Source organism: Triticum dicoccoides, chromosome 2A (genome assembly GCF_002162155.2).
Source record: "Triticum dicoccoides isolate Atlit2015 ecotype Zavitan chromosome 2A, WEW_v2.0, whole genome shotgun sequence".
Lineage (NCBI taxonomy): Eukaryota > Viridiplantae > Streptophyta > Magnoliopsida > Poales > Poaceae > Triticum > Triticum dicoccoides.
The window spans coordinates 660,903,464-660,918,844 of record NC_041382.1 but is presented as its reverse complement, the minus strand read 5'-3'; positions in this window follow the sequence as shown (position 1 = coordinate 660,918,844).

Below are 15,381 nucleotides of genomic sequence, written 5' to 3'. Positions count from 1 at the left end.
TGTACAAACCCCTACAACGTCGTTTGTGGATGTTGTGAACACTTGACAGACACATCCTGATGACTACTTGATAGTTTAGTGCACCATACTTTACGGCTTAGAATCGGGATTCCAATGACGTTTTGAACGCCATAGAACATATGAGATGTTCCAAGAGCTGAAATTGGGATTTCAGGCTTATGCCCGTGTTGAGAGGTATGAGACCTCTGACAAGTTCTTTTGCCAACAAGATGGAGGAGAATAGCTCAGCTAGTGAGCATGTGCTCAGAATGTCTGGGTGCTACAATCACTTAAATCAAGTGGGAGTTAAACTTCCAGATAAGATAGTGATTGATAGAGTTCTCTAGCCACTATTACTAAGCTACTAGATCTTCGTGATGAACTATGACATGCAAGGGATGGAGTTGATCCCGGAGCTGTTCGCGGTGCTTAAGACCGCAAAAGGTAGAAATCAAAGAAGGAGCATCAAAAGTTGATGGTTTAACAAGACCACTGGTTTCAAAGGGCAAGGGCTAGAAGGGAAACTTCATGGATGGCAAACCAGTTGCCGCTCCAGTGAAGGAACCCAAGGTTGAACCCAAACCCGAGACTGAGTGCTTCTATTGTAAGGGGAACGGTCACTGGTAGCGGAATTACCACAAATACATGGTAGATAAGAAGGCTAGCAACTTCAACAAAGTATATACGTGTTGTTAATGTGTACCTCACTAGTACTCCTGGTAGCACCTGGGTATTGGATACCTGTTCAGTTGCTATTATTGGTGACTTGAAGCAAAAGCTATGGACTAAACGGAGACTGACTGAGGGCGAGGTGACGATGTGTGTTGGAAGCCCTGTTCAAGAATTCATCCGATTAACCAGTTAACTTGCCGATTAATCCCTACTCATAGGGTCCCCGAGTAGCCGATTACCCGATAAATCGTCCGATTAATTGATTAAATGACCGATTAACTTGCCGATTAGCCTATTAATCCCCTACTCACCAGCCGACCGAGCAGCTACCAGTTAACGATTTCCTCAACAATGGTTGGAAGTGTTTCCAAAGTTCATGAGATCACCATCACACACTCCATCTACCTTCGGGATTAGTATTGAACCTAGATAAATGTTATCAAGTGTCTAAGTTGAGCATGAATATGATTAGATCATGTTCAGTGCAATACGGTCATTCATTTAAGCTAGAGAATAATGGTTATTCTGTTTACATGAATGATACCTTTCATGGTCATGCACCCTATGTGAATGGTTCATTGAATCTCGGTCGTGGTAATACACATGTTCACGCCAAAAGATGTAGAGTTAATAATAATGGTACCACTTTCTTGTGGCACTGCCGCTTAGGTCATATTGGCGTAAGATACATGAAGAAACTCCATATCGATGGATGTTTGGAGTCACTTGATTTTGAATCGCTTGACACATGCGAGCCATGCCTCATGGGCAGGATGACTAAGACCCCGCTTTCAGGTACAATGAAATGGGCAAGTGACTTGTTGGAAATCATGCATGCTGATGCGTGTGATCCAATGAGAATTGAAGCGTGCGGTGGATATCGCTATTTTCTCATCTTCACTAACGATTTGAGTAGATATAGGTATATTTACTTAATGAAGCACAAGTCCGAAACGTTTGAAAAGTTCAAGCGATTTCAGAGTGAAGTTAAGAATCATCATAACAATAAGATCATGTTCCTACGATCTGATCAAAAGGGGATTTTCTAAGTTATGAGTTTGGCAATCACTTAAGACATTGTGGAATTGTTTCACAGTTGAAGCCACCTGGAACACCACAAGGTAATGGTGTGTCCGGACGTCGTAATCGAACCCTATGAGATATGGTGCGATCTATGATGTCTCTTACCAATCTACCGTTTTCATTTTGAGGTTATGTGTTATAGACAGCTGCATTCACTTTAGATAGGACACCATCTAAGTCCATTGAGACGATGTCATATGGACATTGGTTTGGCAAGAAACCAAAGTTGTCGTTTCTTAATGTTTGGGGCTGCGATGCTTAAGGCTTCAGCCGGAGAAGCTCGAACCCAAAAGCGGACAAACACATCTTCATAGAATACCCAAAGGTGACAGTTGGGTATACCTTCTATCTCAGATCCAAGGGCAAATTGTTTGTCTCTAAGAACGGGTCCTTTCTCGAGAAGGAGTTTCTCTCGAAAGAATTGAGTGGGAGGAAGATAAAACTTGATGAGGTTGTCGAACCTTTACTTCAACCAGAGAGTGATGCAACACAGAAAGATGTTTTCTGTGGTGCCTACGTCTGCTGAATAGGAAGTTAATGATAGTGATCATGAAGCTTCGGATCAAGTTGCTATCAAACCTCGTAGGTCGACAGGGATATGTACTACTCCTGAGTGGTACGGTAATCCTGTCTTAGATATCATGTTGTTAGACAACAATGAACCTACGAGCTATGGAGAAGCGATAGTGGGCCCGTATTCCGACAAATGGTTAGAAGCCATGAATTCCGAGATAAATGGATCTTTAAGAAGAAGACGGACGTGGGCGGTAATGTTACCATCTATGAAGCTCGACTTGTGGGAAAGAGTCTTTTCACAAGTTCAAGGAGTTGACTACGATGAGAATTTCTCACCCGTAGCGATCCTTAAGTCCGTCGGAATCATGTTAGCATTAGCTGTATTTTTTGATTATGAAATCTTACAGATGGTTGTCAAAACAAGTTTTCTTACCAGTTTTCGTAAGAAAAGTTGTATGTGATACAATAAAAGGTTTTGTCGATCCTAAGGATGCTAAAAGGTATGCTGGCTCCAGCAATCCTTCTATGGACTAGAGCAAGCATCTCAGAATCGGAATATATGTTTTGATGGAGTGATCAAAGCTTTTAGGTTTATACAATGTTTGCTAGAAACTTGTATTTACAAGAAAGTGAGTGGGAGCACTACAACATTTCTGATAAGTATATCTGGATGACATAATGTAGATCCGAAATAATGTAGAATTTCTGGAAAGCATAAATGGTTGTTTGAAAAGTGTTTTTCAAAGGAGGACCTGGATAAAGCTGCTTGCATATTGGGCATCAGGATCTATAGAAATAGATCAAGACGCCTGGTGATACTTTCAAAGAACACACACCTTGACATGTTTTTGAAGGAGTTGAAAATAGATTAGTCAAAGAAGGGGTTCTTACCTGAATTGTAAGGTGTGAAGTTGAGTAAGACTCGAAGATTGACCACGGTAGAAGAAAGAGGAAGGACGAAGGTCGTCCCCTGTGCTTTTGTCATAGGCTCTATACGGTATGCCATGCTGAGTACCGCACCAGATGTGTGCCTTGCTACATGTCTGGCAAGAGGGTACAAAGGTGATCTAGGAGTAGATCACCAGATAGTGGTCAAAATTATCCTTAGAGGAATAAGGAAATGTTTCTCGGTTATGGAGGTGATAAAGAGTTCGACATAAAGAGTTACGTCGATGCAAGCTTAACACCTATCCGAATAGCTCTGAGTAGAGATACCGGATACGTATAATGGAGCAATAATTTGGAATAGCTCCAAGTGGAATGTGGTAGCAGCATCTACGATATGACATAAAGTTTTGCGAAATACATAGGGATCTGAATATGGCAAGACCCGTTGACTACAACCTCTCTCACAAGCATAACATGATCAAACCCAGAACTCATTGAGTATTAATCACATAGTGATGTGAACTATATTAGTGACTCTAGTAAACTCTTTGGATGTTGGTCACCTGGTGATGTGACCTGTGAGTGTTAATCACATGGCGATGTGAACTAGATTATTGACTCTAGTGCAAGTGGGAGACTGTTAGAAATATGCCCTAGAGGCAATAATAAATTAAGTTATTATTATTATATTTCCTTGTTCATGATAATCGTTTATTATCCATGCTAGAATTGTATTGATAGGAAACTCAGATACATGTGTGGATACATAGACAACACCATGTCCCTAGTAAGCCTCTAGTTGACTAGCTCGTTGATCAATAGATGGTTACGGTTTCCTGACCATGAACATTGGATGTCGTTGATAACGGGATCACATCATTAGGAGAATGATGTGATGGACAAGACCCAATCCTAAGCCTAGCACAAAGATCGTGTAGTTCGTATGCTAAAGCTTTTCTAATGTCAAGTATCATTTCCTTAGACCATGAGATTGTGCAACTCCCGGATACCGTAGGAGTGCTTTGGGTGTGCCAATCGTCACAACATAACTGGGTGGCTATAAAGGTACACTACAGGTATCTCCAAAACTGTCTGTTGGGTTGGTACGAATTGAGACTGGGATTTGTCACTCCGTGTAAACGGAGAGGTATCTCTGGGCCCACTCGGTAGGACATCATCATAATGTGCACAATGTGATCAAGGAGTTGATCACGGGATGATGTGTTACGGAATGAGTAAAGAGACTTGCCGGTAACGAGATTGAACAAGGTATCGGGATACCGACGATCGAATCTCGGGCAAGTATCGTACCGATAGACAAAGGGAATTGTATACGGGATTGATTGAATCCTCGACATCATGGTTCATCTGATGAGATCATCGTGGAACATGTGGGAGCCAACATGGGTATCCAGATCCCGCTATTGGTTATTGACCGGAGAGTCATCTCGGTCATGTCTGCATGTTTCCCGAACCCGTAGGGTCTACACACTTAAGGTTCGATGACGCTAGGGTTATAGGGAAGGTATGTATGCGGTTATCGAATGTTGTTCGGAGTCCCAGATGAGATCCCGGACGTCACGAGAAGTTCCGGAATGGTCCGGAGGTAAAGATTGATATATAGGAAGTATGGTTTTGGCCACCGGAATTGTTCCGGGCATCACCGGTAGTGTACCGGGACCACCGGAAGGGTCCGGGGGTCCACCAGGTGGGGCCACCAGCCCCGGAGGCCTACATGGGCCAATAGTGGGAAGGGACCAGCCCCTAGGTGGGCTGGGGCGCCTCCCACTAAGGCCCAAGGCGCCTCCAAGAGGGAAGGGGGCAAACCCTAGGGCAGATGGGCCCTAAGGCCCACCCTAGGTGCGCCTCCCCCTCTCCCCCTTGTGGCCACCTCCCAGATGGGATCTAGGGGCTTACGCCACCCCTAGGGAGGGAACCCTAGGTGGGGGCGCAGCCCCTCTCCTCCCCCTATATATACTTGAGGTATGGGGGCTGCCCAACACACGAATTCTCTCCGTGTTGGCGCAGCCCTACCCCTCTCCCTCCTCGTCTCTCGTAGTGCTTGGCGAAGCCCTGCTGGAGTCCCGCGCTCCTCCACCACCACCACGCCGTCGTGCTGCTGCTGGATGGAGTCTTCCCCAACCTCTCCTTCTCCCCTTGCTGGATCAAGGCGTAGGAGACGTCACCGGGCTGTACGTGTGTTGAACACGGAGGTGCCGTCCGTTCGGCACTAGGATCATGTGGATCACGACGAGTACGACTCCATCAACCCCGTTCACTTGAATGCTTCCGCTTAGCGATCTACAAGGGTATGTAGATGCACTCTCCTTCCCCTCGTTGCTAGATTACTCCATAGATTGATCTTGGTGATGCGTAGAAAATTTTGAATTTGTGCTACGTTCCCCAACAATTAGGTATTCATTTTTTATTATGTTCATGATGATGATACACACTTAAAAAATTTATTATGTTTATGTTGTACTAATTTTGTTTACTCTTTGTCATTGCAGGCGTTGACAGATGGTGGGCGCCGGTCGAGAGCGCTCCGAGCCTCCTTCCTCGGCACGTGCTGGGAGGGGTGCTATTATTCCACCCCAACACCTTCGGAGAGCATTGGTAGATAGTATGCAGACACTGGCGGGCGCTTCTTCTTCGGCTGGGAGAGGTCGGGGGAAGACGAAGAGGGGTGCTAGAGGTGGACGTGGCAGCGGGAGAGGTAGGAAGGCTGCTGCGCCTTCCTTGCCGCCACCCCCAGCTGATTCTCCCGACCACAGGAGTGCTCCGTCTCAGGTGGACCCGTCTGACTTGGACCCGTCTCGGACTCCGGTCCACGAGCCTCGTGCCGACAAGCCTTGGGTAGCCGAGCCTTAGTCCCATGAGACTCGGGTCCCAGAGTCTTCGTCCCAGGAGACTCCGGTACCAGAGTCTTCGTCCCACGTGACTCCAGAGGCTAGTGGCCATGCTGATGGTGGCGAGGACAACTTTTCTGAGGATAGCTATAGCGAGGGCGAGCTGGTTGAGGGGGGCAAGAAGGTCTACCAGTGTGGTGGTACAAAGCTCCCGCCCGTGATGGCGACCCGCGATCAGAGGTGGTTGATTGAGCCTAACGGGGAGATCTAAGTGCATTTATTCTTTTTTAACCTTTTGCCTTCATGTTTCTTTAAATTAATATTTAATGTGTTGGCCTTGTCATACTGCAGGGGTTGGAAACACGCTCCTGGTGTCCGCAGGCCCAACCAGATCCTTGGTGTGCTTTGCCGGCACCACTTCCTGGGGTGGGCCATGTTGCCCGGTGAGGGTGAGGTTCCACAGCTAGCACTGAGCTGGGAGCTGTATGTGGCTGCCCCGGCCCTGCCGGAGGACAGGGTCGACGGTGTCTTGTGCGAGACGGTGGCCGACATTGTGATCCGACGGTTTTGGATAATTTCTCCTTTACAGAATTAAAAATCAACATTACCTAGTGATTGTACTAATCAGTGTTGTCTTGTTTGATTGCAAACCTTCCACAGGTGTCTTGAGGAACACGAGGCAGACGCGGCTATGGTTCTCGAAGCCGAGTGCAAGCACCTACGTCAGAACTTACGGCACGAGGCTCGGGTGCAGGCTGTTCGAGACTACTACGCCTTGACTAACATTAAGAGGTCCAAGGCGAAGTGTCGCGCCAAGTTTCTGAGTAAGGAGAAGTACATGAAGGTAATTACCTATTCTTAAGGCCTTGTACTTAGTTTCCTTGATTTGATACGTAGGCGTAGCGCTGAAATTTCTCTTGTCTAACTTAGGTGCCCCCGAGATGGTGTGCGGATAGGATGGACTGTTGGGAGGCGTTGGTGGATGAGTGCTGCTCACCCCAATGGCTAGCCATCCACAATAAGGCCAGGGATAAGCGTGCCCAAATGCAAGGTGTGCCACACCATCAAGGGAGCTGCAACCTGTTTGAGTACGGGGATCACTGGGTATGTGTTTTGCTTCATGATTCATGCAATTTCATTCTTCATGCTAGCTTGAGCCCTTAACTAATATTTTGTTCCTATCTTTTAGGCGCGACAAAACAAGAAGGACGTGCCACCGCTGTTCGACCTCTATGCCATGGCCCATACTGCCCCATACAAGAAGGCCAAGGCATTCTCTAAGGATGACCTCGATCATCCAGAGAGCTTCACCAACATCTCCTCCCACAACAAGCTCGTGGGGTACAAAGACGTTGGGAAGATGAGGAAAGGGGAGGACTTCAACCTGAGCCAGAGTCCTTTTGATCCAGAGATCGTGATGCTATCTGGTGGCGGGAGGTACCATGGCTCGATAGCCATTGGGGATGGACTGATACGTTGTCCTAGAACTCTCCCGGGGATCAAGAAGCACCAGACGAGCTCTGATCCTGAGATAAGGCCTCGTCCACGGCCAGCTCGCCATCAAGGCTAGGGCCCAGGAGCTTCTGGCGGAGGCAAACAGGCAGGCGGCAGAGAGGGAGAGGGACATGGAGGAGAGGACGGCTAGTCTGTTGGAGGCGGAGAGGAACCGGAATGACGCGTCTCACCGGGCCCTATACGAGCTCCTCGTGGTAAGTTTCGCCTGCACATTAGCCAAATCATGCACGTAATGTTCATTTCATTACTAACTAATATGACTGACTCGTGAAAACAAAATGTGCAGACCGTGTGCCAGAATAACGGTCAGACCCCTCCGCCGATGCCCCAGATTGGTATAACGCCCACGGTGAGTTTCATTTGAATGATCATTAGTTACTAGTATTCACATTTGAGTTGCATCATGCTAACGAGACATTGCAAATGATCTTTGGTGCAGCATGCCTCCCGACAAGCATCAACCGATCCTTCTCGGTCTGGCACTGGCGCAACCCCGACCGGTCCTTCTCCGTCTGGCACTAGCGCAAACCCGACCAGTCCTTCACCTCCGTGATGATGATAATTTTCCCAAGTGTTTTGCTTAACAAATGCATACTTAGCTTAAGAAATGACCTATTTAGCTTCAAAATGACCTATACTTAGCTTATTTTCCTCGAAAATGACATAATAACCTTACTTAGCTCCAAAACGACATATTTTACATAGGATAGCTACAAAATGACCTATACTTAGCATTTTTTCCTTTAAAATTACTTGCTATGCTTAGTTAGCTAAAAAATGGCATAACTACCTAGGATAGCTCAATAACGATCTATACTTAGCTTAGCTAGTTCATTTATGGCATATTTAGCTTACTTAGGTAAAAATGGCATAATAACCTTGGTTTAGCTCCAAAATGACCTATACTTAGCTTATTTTCCTCGAAAATGACATAATAACCTTACTTAGCTCCAAAATGACATACTTTACCTAGGATAGCCATAAAATGAACTATACTTAGCATTTTTTCCTCCTAAATGACTTTATATGCTTAGTTAGCTAAAAAATGGCATAACTACCTAGGATAGCTCAATAATGATCTATACTTATCTTACCTAGTTCATTTATGACATAATTAGCTTACTTAGGTAAAAAAATGGCATAATAACCTTGGTTTAGCTCCAAACTGTCATATAATTAGTTTATTTTCCTCCAAAATGACAAAATAACCTTACCTAGCTTCAAAATGACCGATTTTAACTAGGATAGCTCTAAAATGACCTACACTTACCATTTTGTCCTCCAAAATGAATAAATATGCTTAGTTAGCTCAAAATGGCATAACTACATAGGTTAGCTCAAAAATGACCTATACTTAGCTTTTTAGTTCATTTATGACATACTTAGCATACTTCGGTAAAAAATGGCATGATAATCTTGGTTACCTCCAAAATGACATAGACTTAGCTTATTTTCCTTGAAAATGACATAATAACCTTACTAAGCTCCAAACCGGCCTATTTACCTAGCTTAGCTCTAAAATGACCTACGCTTAGCATTGTTACCTAGATTAGCTAAAAAATGGCATTTTTACCTACCTTAGTTAGAAGAAGAAGATAAAGAGGAGGAGAGGAGAAAAAGAAAGAGAAGAAAAATTCTTTTTCTTTTTCTTCTTCTTCTTCTAGCTAGTCTTCTTCTTCTAGTCTTCTTCTTCTTCTTCTTCTTCTTCTTCTTCTTCTTCTTCTTCTTCTAACTTTCTTCTTTGTAAACAAAGAGAATAATGTTTTTGCTGAACAGGAGGCACGAGAACAATCACAGTTTGCTTGTTAGGGCCACGCCACACCAGAGATACAAGGCTACTCTCTCACAGTTGTAGTCTCTCGCCCATGCGCCTTCATGCATAACTTGAACTCCGCCACAATCTTCCTAGCCAGATTTGCCTTGTTAAGGATTTCTAAAATGCAAGAACAGAAAAAACGCAGCAATATAGTTTCGTGCCATTTTCAAAACTAAAGGATTCAAGGGATGTTTGATTGTACATGGAAAAAGGGAAATTAAAACCTGATGTCAGATTTTTAAGATTAGAATTTTAACAAAGAGGTCGGAGTGGATGGAAACCTTCCTACAAAATCTAGTGCAAATGAATTCATAAAAAAAATCCTACAGATTTTGCTATCCTATAGTCAAACGATCCATCCATGTAGGAAAAATTCCTAACGACTATATTCGCCTAAAATTTCTTTAAGCCCGCAGTAGTGGGTTTACGCAGTGGGATCCAGCATGCAGGCAAGCAATTCATTTCGCAACTCTGCGCAAGCTAGCTTCCTTGGGTACAAACGGCAGCCAGCTATTGCTGCAAAATTCTCTCCTATGGGCAGGCCGGCAGAGGCAGGCATCATCCATGCGCCCCGGGGACAGGCAGAGACCCGAGGCGGTACGCGCGTAGTACAGCTACGCGAGGGATAGGGCCACTGTGCTCCGCCGAGTTGCCGCTGCCTGCAGGCTGCAGCGCATGCAGCAAGCACAGGGCTACATGCCCCTCTAGTCTCTACCTACGTACTGCCAACTGCTGGCACTAGTACTAGTAGTACTCCAACGAGACAAAGGAAGCTGCTAGCTGCAGCAGCTGCATGCGCTGCTATTCCATCCATCCAATCCTTTACGCGGCTGTTGCAGTGTACAGGGAGTAAAGAGAGGGCTGCGCTGCGCGTGTATCCGTTCCGGCCGTATCTGAAAAGACGTGATGCGCAGCTGCTGCATGCGATGCATGGAGATGGAGGCGAGGCTCCTTGCGCTGGCTTGAGGCGACGTACGTGCAGTGCAGCGCAGCTATAACTATGGGTGTGCAGGATCCTACTGGATACGTATACGCCGGGTATGCCTCTGTGTATACTACTAGCTCTAGGCACCAGACAGTGGATGGCATGCCCAAGGATGCCAGAGGAGCGCCGCGGGCACGGCGCCATGCATGCATCAGCACGGCGTGCAAGCGTCGCGAGTTTAAAGGAAGAGTTACGCAGGCAGCAATGGCGGATACGGTTGTACAGGAGGAAGGGAGGAACGGAGATACGCCGTCAGGGTTTCTGCAGGCGATGTGGCCGCTGCCTGCCCCGACAGCTGCACGCCCGGACAAAGAGAGACGGAGAGGGGAGGAGAGAGAATACACACCTTTTTTCCATAGGCACACTACCGTAGCCCTTTCTCTAGAGCTGTCCTACTCGATGTGTATGCAGACGGTGGGTTATTCTAGGACGATTTGACCGTATCTCTGCAAGATTTGAGAGTGGCGTTTTGATACATGGGAGCATATGTTTATGGATTTTAAAATGTGTTTTAAACATATTTTTAAATGTCACGAAATTCTGACAAAATGATTGTCGCATACATCTCGACATTCTACGTGCATACAAACTCGTTTCGTGAAAAACAGACAACTTTTGTGTCACATGTAAAAAAGATAAATTTAGTGCTAAAAAAGGTTTTTCATGAGACATTTTTTTGTCTTTTTTAGACAAGGTGTATATGATGTCGGTATTTCACGAAACTTGGCGTGCGCACATACAATGTTGAGATGTGCGCCTCAAATTTGTGTTCAGAATTTGTTTACATTCTGAAAGTACAGTTTTCGATGGCAGGAGCATATGCTCCCATGTGCCAAAGTGAATTTCTGCAAGATTTGGACCTACTAGCTAACATGGCAAATGTTTTTTTATTTAACGACCTAAAGCTCGAAAATCCCTTTTGGAGGCTGAGCTCCATGGAGGCCGTTTTTTGAGAAATTCAAAATTTATGCTTTTACATTTCAAAAAATTCTGAAAACAAGTATAGATATACATGGAGGCATAATGCACAAGTGTGTAAATTTTCAGAACGAAATACATTGAAATGAGGTATGTGGAAAAAAATAGGTCCTTTTTAACACACCATACTATTCATCCTCCATGCCATGAATTTGTCATTTTTTTATAGATCACAATTAAGATATTTCATCCTAAAATTTTACAGACGTAGACATAACATCCTTATTTACTTGTACAATTTTTTTCTTTCAAAAAGTCGGCCTCCATGAAGGCTGAGAGCCAAAAGGCCTTACTCCCTGAAGCTTCATATCTTAATTTCAAATACTATGGAGGTTGCTTACCACACATAGCACGTGCCACGTGGTAACACGGTAAATGTTAATGCACAACAAATTTTGTGTGTAAGGAGGGGATTGTTTCAAAATGCAAGAACGATATTCTTCTCAGTGTCCTGTTTCACTTGAGACATCATTTCATACACCTTAACTTATATTTGTCACAGACCGCCCTGCATAGATTGTATATATGTTCTTTCCCTTGTAAATATGTGAGTGAATTCCATTTTATTACGCTCTATTTTAGCATTTTAGACACTAATTATCCTATTTAATGAGATTTTATCCATTTTATCCCATTTAACAAAAAAAATCATAGTTTATCCGGTTTAACATTTTGTTAGTGTTCTAACCGGTGGGTCGAAATTGTCATGTCCAGTTGCATGCCACATAGGTGGTTTTTCCTGGCTATTTTTCTCACTGTTGAACCGGGCCGCACAACTTCTCCCGACCAGCCCGGCCTAATGGAGGTCGCTCGCGTCGCATCCAGCACACAATGGCGAGTCGGCCATTTGTCATGCTCGCCTCCAGTTGCTTATTGCTTGCGTTGCTCCCCCCCTCCCCGCCCCATTCGATTGCATAGCTTGTGCAGGGTTCCAACCACAACACCCATCAGGCTCGCTCGAACCTAGGGTTAAGGATTGTCAGGTAGGGACGGAGGCGACGTCAACGACAGCAACAACGGCAGGCAGGCAATGCGATTTCATAGCTCCAGCATGGTAGGAGCGATGCGTACCGTGAATATTGGAGGCCAGTATGGTGTGGCCTGACTCGGGTGCTATCCGTTGACACGAGCGATCTGCTCTTGGGTCGGTCGGGAGAAACTGTGAGGACCAGTTCAGTAGGGAGAAAATTAGGCAGGAAATAATCGTCGAAGTGATATGCCATATCGACCTGACAATTTGGACCCACTGGTCAGAATGCTCATAAATTTCAAACGGGGTCAATTATGGCATTTTTTTGCCAAATGGGGTAAAACAGATGAAATCTACTAAATGGGGTAGTTAGTGTCAAAATTGTTAAAGGGTGTGACTAGGTCTGAGTCGACTGAGACTTAACCAAGTCACAGTCAAGTGATATAGTATGTAAGAAGAAAAAGAAAAATTGAAGATAATTTTTTATACGAATCTCCATGCAAAATCAAAGGGAGATAGCATCAACTGAGACATAACGAAGTCTCAGTCGACTAAGGCTTAGCAAAACTGTTTGTTAAAATAGTGGGTAAAAATCGGAATTCACTCTAAATATGTATGTAGATTTTTCTTCTTATGAATTTTAATGTATTAAATCCGCCATAATTAAGATGGATAGAAGGGAATACATGAATTAACATTTCGCTATAAAAAAACTAGCATTGGAAACTTGTTTACATCACAATTTAGCGGGTGTTTGTTTCCAGGGACTTTTTGTTGGGACTAGAAAAAGTCCATCTTAAAGATTTTTTAACCAAACATGAGGGACTATTAGGGACTAAAAGTTGCTTTTTTGGGACCAAATGAAGAAGACTCTTAAGGATAGTCTTTTTTAGAACTTTTTAGGACTTCTCTAACAATGCCCCTCTCAACACCCATACCCTCACCGCCCCATGGTATTGTTTGATTGTTATTTTTTGTATACTAGGGGTAACAAGGTCTTTTACATGTCATTTAATAACCTCTAGAGAGGGACTAGGGACTTTTTAGTCCCTGAAAACAAACAGAGAGGGGGCCTTTTTAGTTGGGACTAGAAAAAGTCCTACGACTATTTAACCAAATAGTGCATTAGGCCAACTCCACCGCCTGACCTCAAATGGACGTCCGGTTTGGCCGGATTTTGTTTCTTCGGGGCGCCGATGGGTTCGCCCGTGTCCGGTCTTGTCCGTTGGGTCATGCGTGCGCCCCTCGCGCGTGAAAGCACAAGTGCTCCCTGGGTGGTTTTGGTAATTAATGTCAACATATCTCTTGTTGGACTAACACTTTTACCTAGTATGTTTCAGATAAGTTCAACAATAGAGTGGCATGGACTAGAGGATGTGGAACCCCTTCAAGATGCTAAGGACAAAGGATTGGCTCAAGCTTCAAGATCAAGACTCTACATTTTCTATTTTAGTGATCCAAGATCACATTGAGTCTATAGGAAAAGCAAATACTATCAAGAGGGGATGAGGTGTTGCTTAATGGCTTGCTTGCTCAAAGTGCTTAGTGATATGCTCCAAAACCCTCAACTACCACTACTAGGGAAAAGCCTACCAGCAGTGAGGGTTTTGGGCCTCTCAGTAGCGCGGGCACCGGCGCTACTAATAAGGCGCTACAGCTAACGTATAGCAGTACCGCTGGTTATCCCACGCTACTGCTATACATGAATAGCTGTAGCGCTCTTTGGAAAAGGGCGCTACTGATATTATCTGTAGCGCTGTTTGCTGGGACACGCTACTGACAATGCGGCGCTACTGCTAAATTTCCCCCCTCGCTACTACTAGTTTATTTATTAGTTTTTCTTCCTGCATATTTTTTTTGTATTTGTTTTGTATTTGAATAGGCTTTATACAATAATCTTTAGCATATCATACACATACAAATGTAATCATAGCATATACATACAATTAGTCTCATCAAATCATGTCATCATCATAATCATCATCCAACACAAAGTGGTCTCTCGTCATCATCTCGAAAATAGCGATACAAGTCTCGAATGATATGCAAATACATCGTCATCCGTCTAAACAATGATATACGCGAGAAGAGCTATCACTTTGAGAACATGAGTTCGTATCCCTCTTTCGCATTAGCGTGAACCTCTAAACTAACTACTGCCTGTCGCTCGGAAACCGGAAGGGCCTGACACTCCGGCCACTTGTCGTATATATACTCCTGGCATAGCACTTCTTCGCCATCTATGATCTATGCACCTGCATCATCACATGAGTTGATGATATGCAACATATATAGTTGAGCAACAGAAAGAGACAGACTTGGCAAAAATAAAAACAACATATCATAAGCATAAATAACAAAGTTCATCGTACCCCAAAATGCCCTAACTAGAGTGATTTTCGCTAGTCGAGGAGGAGGACGGTTTAATTACATCACAAATAAAGTTTCACCGTGCATAACTCAAAGTTTTGTCGTCGCAATCACCAGAACCCTGTCCTTCATCGTTGCTAGCCATGTTTCCTATGATTAAATCTAGTCAATTAATTCTAGACCTAATAAGATGAATAATGACATAAAAAAGGCCTATTGTTTTGCAGGAATGTTGACTCCTTCCTGGTGCGACAAATCACGGGCACTCGATATGTCCTAGTTTGTAGCACAAGTCATGCCGAAATTCACGGAAATTTCGGCATGAGTTTTGCTAAAAAGTGGACAAATCGAGAACCTGAAATTTGCCGAAAAAGAAATGAATCAACATTCCGGCAAAACATAGGCCACTAAGCATCATTCCCTGCAAACAGTGTCCAAATATACACGAGCAACCACATGTGCAAACAGTGTAGAAGAAAATTCATTTAACTACTAATAGAACAAAATTTAGTTAACTTTAATGCTCTATAATGATGAAAGGAAAAAAATTTCAGTCAACTACTAATTTCATTCATTTAGGTTATTCATTTAACATCACCTAATTAACCTACTGTACCAATACTACTAGCAGCACTACTAACCTAATTAACCTAGCAAAACTCTAGTGCCCTAACCGAAAAACATCTAATTAACATCTAATTTTTTCTCTAAAATACAGAGAGAGATGAGTGAGGGGGAG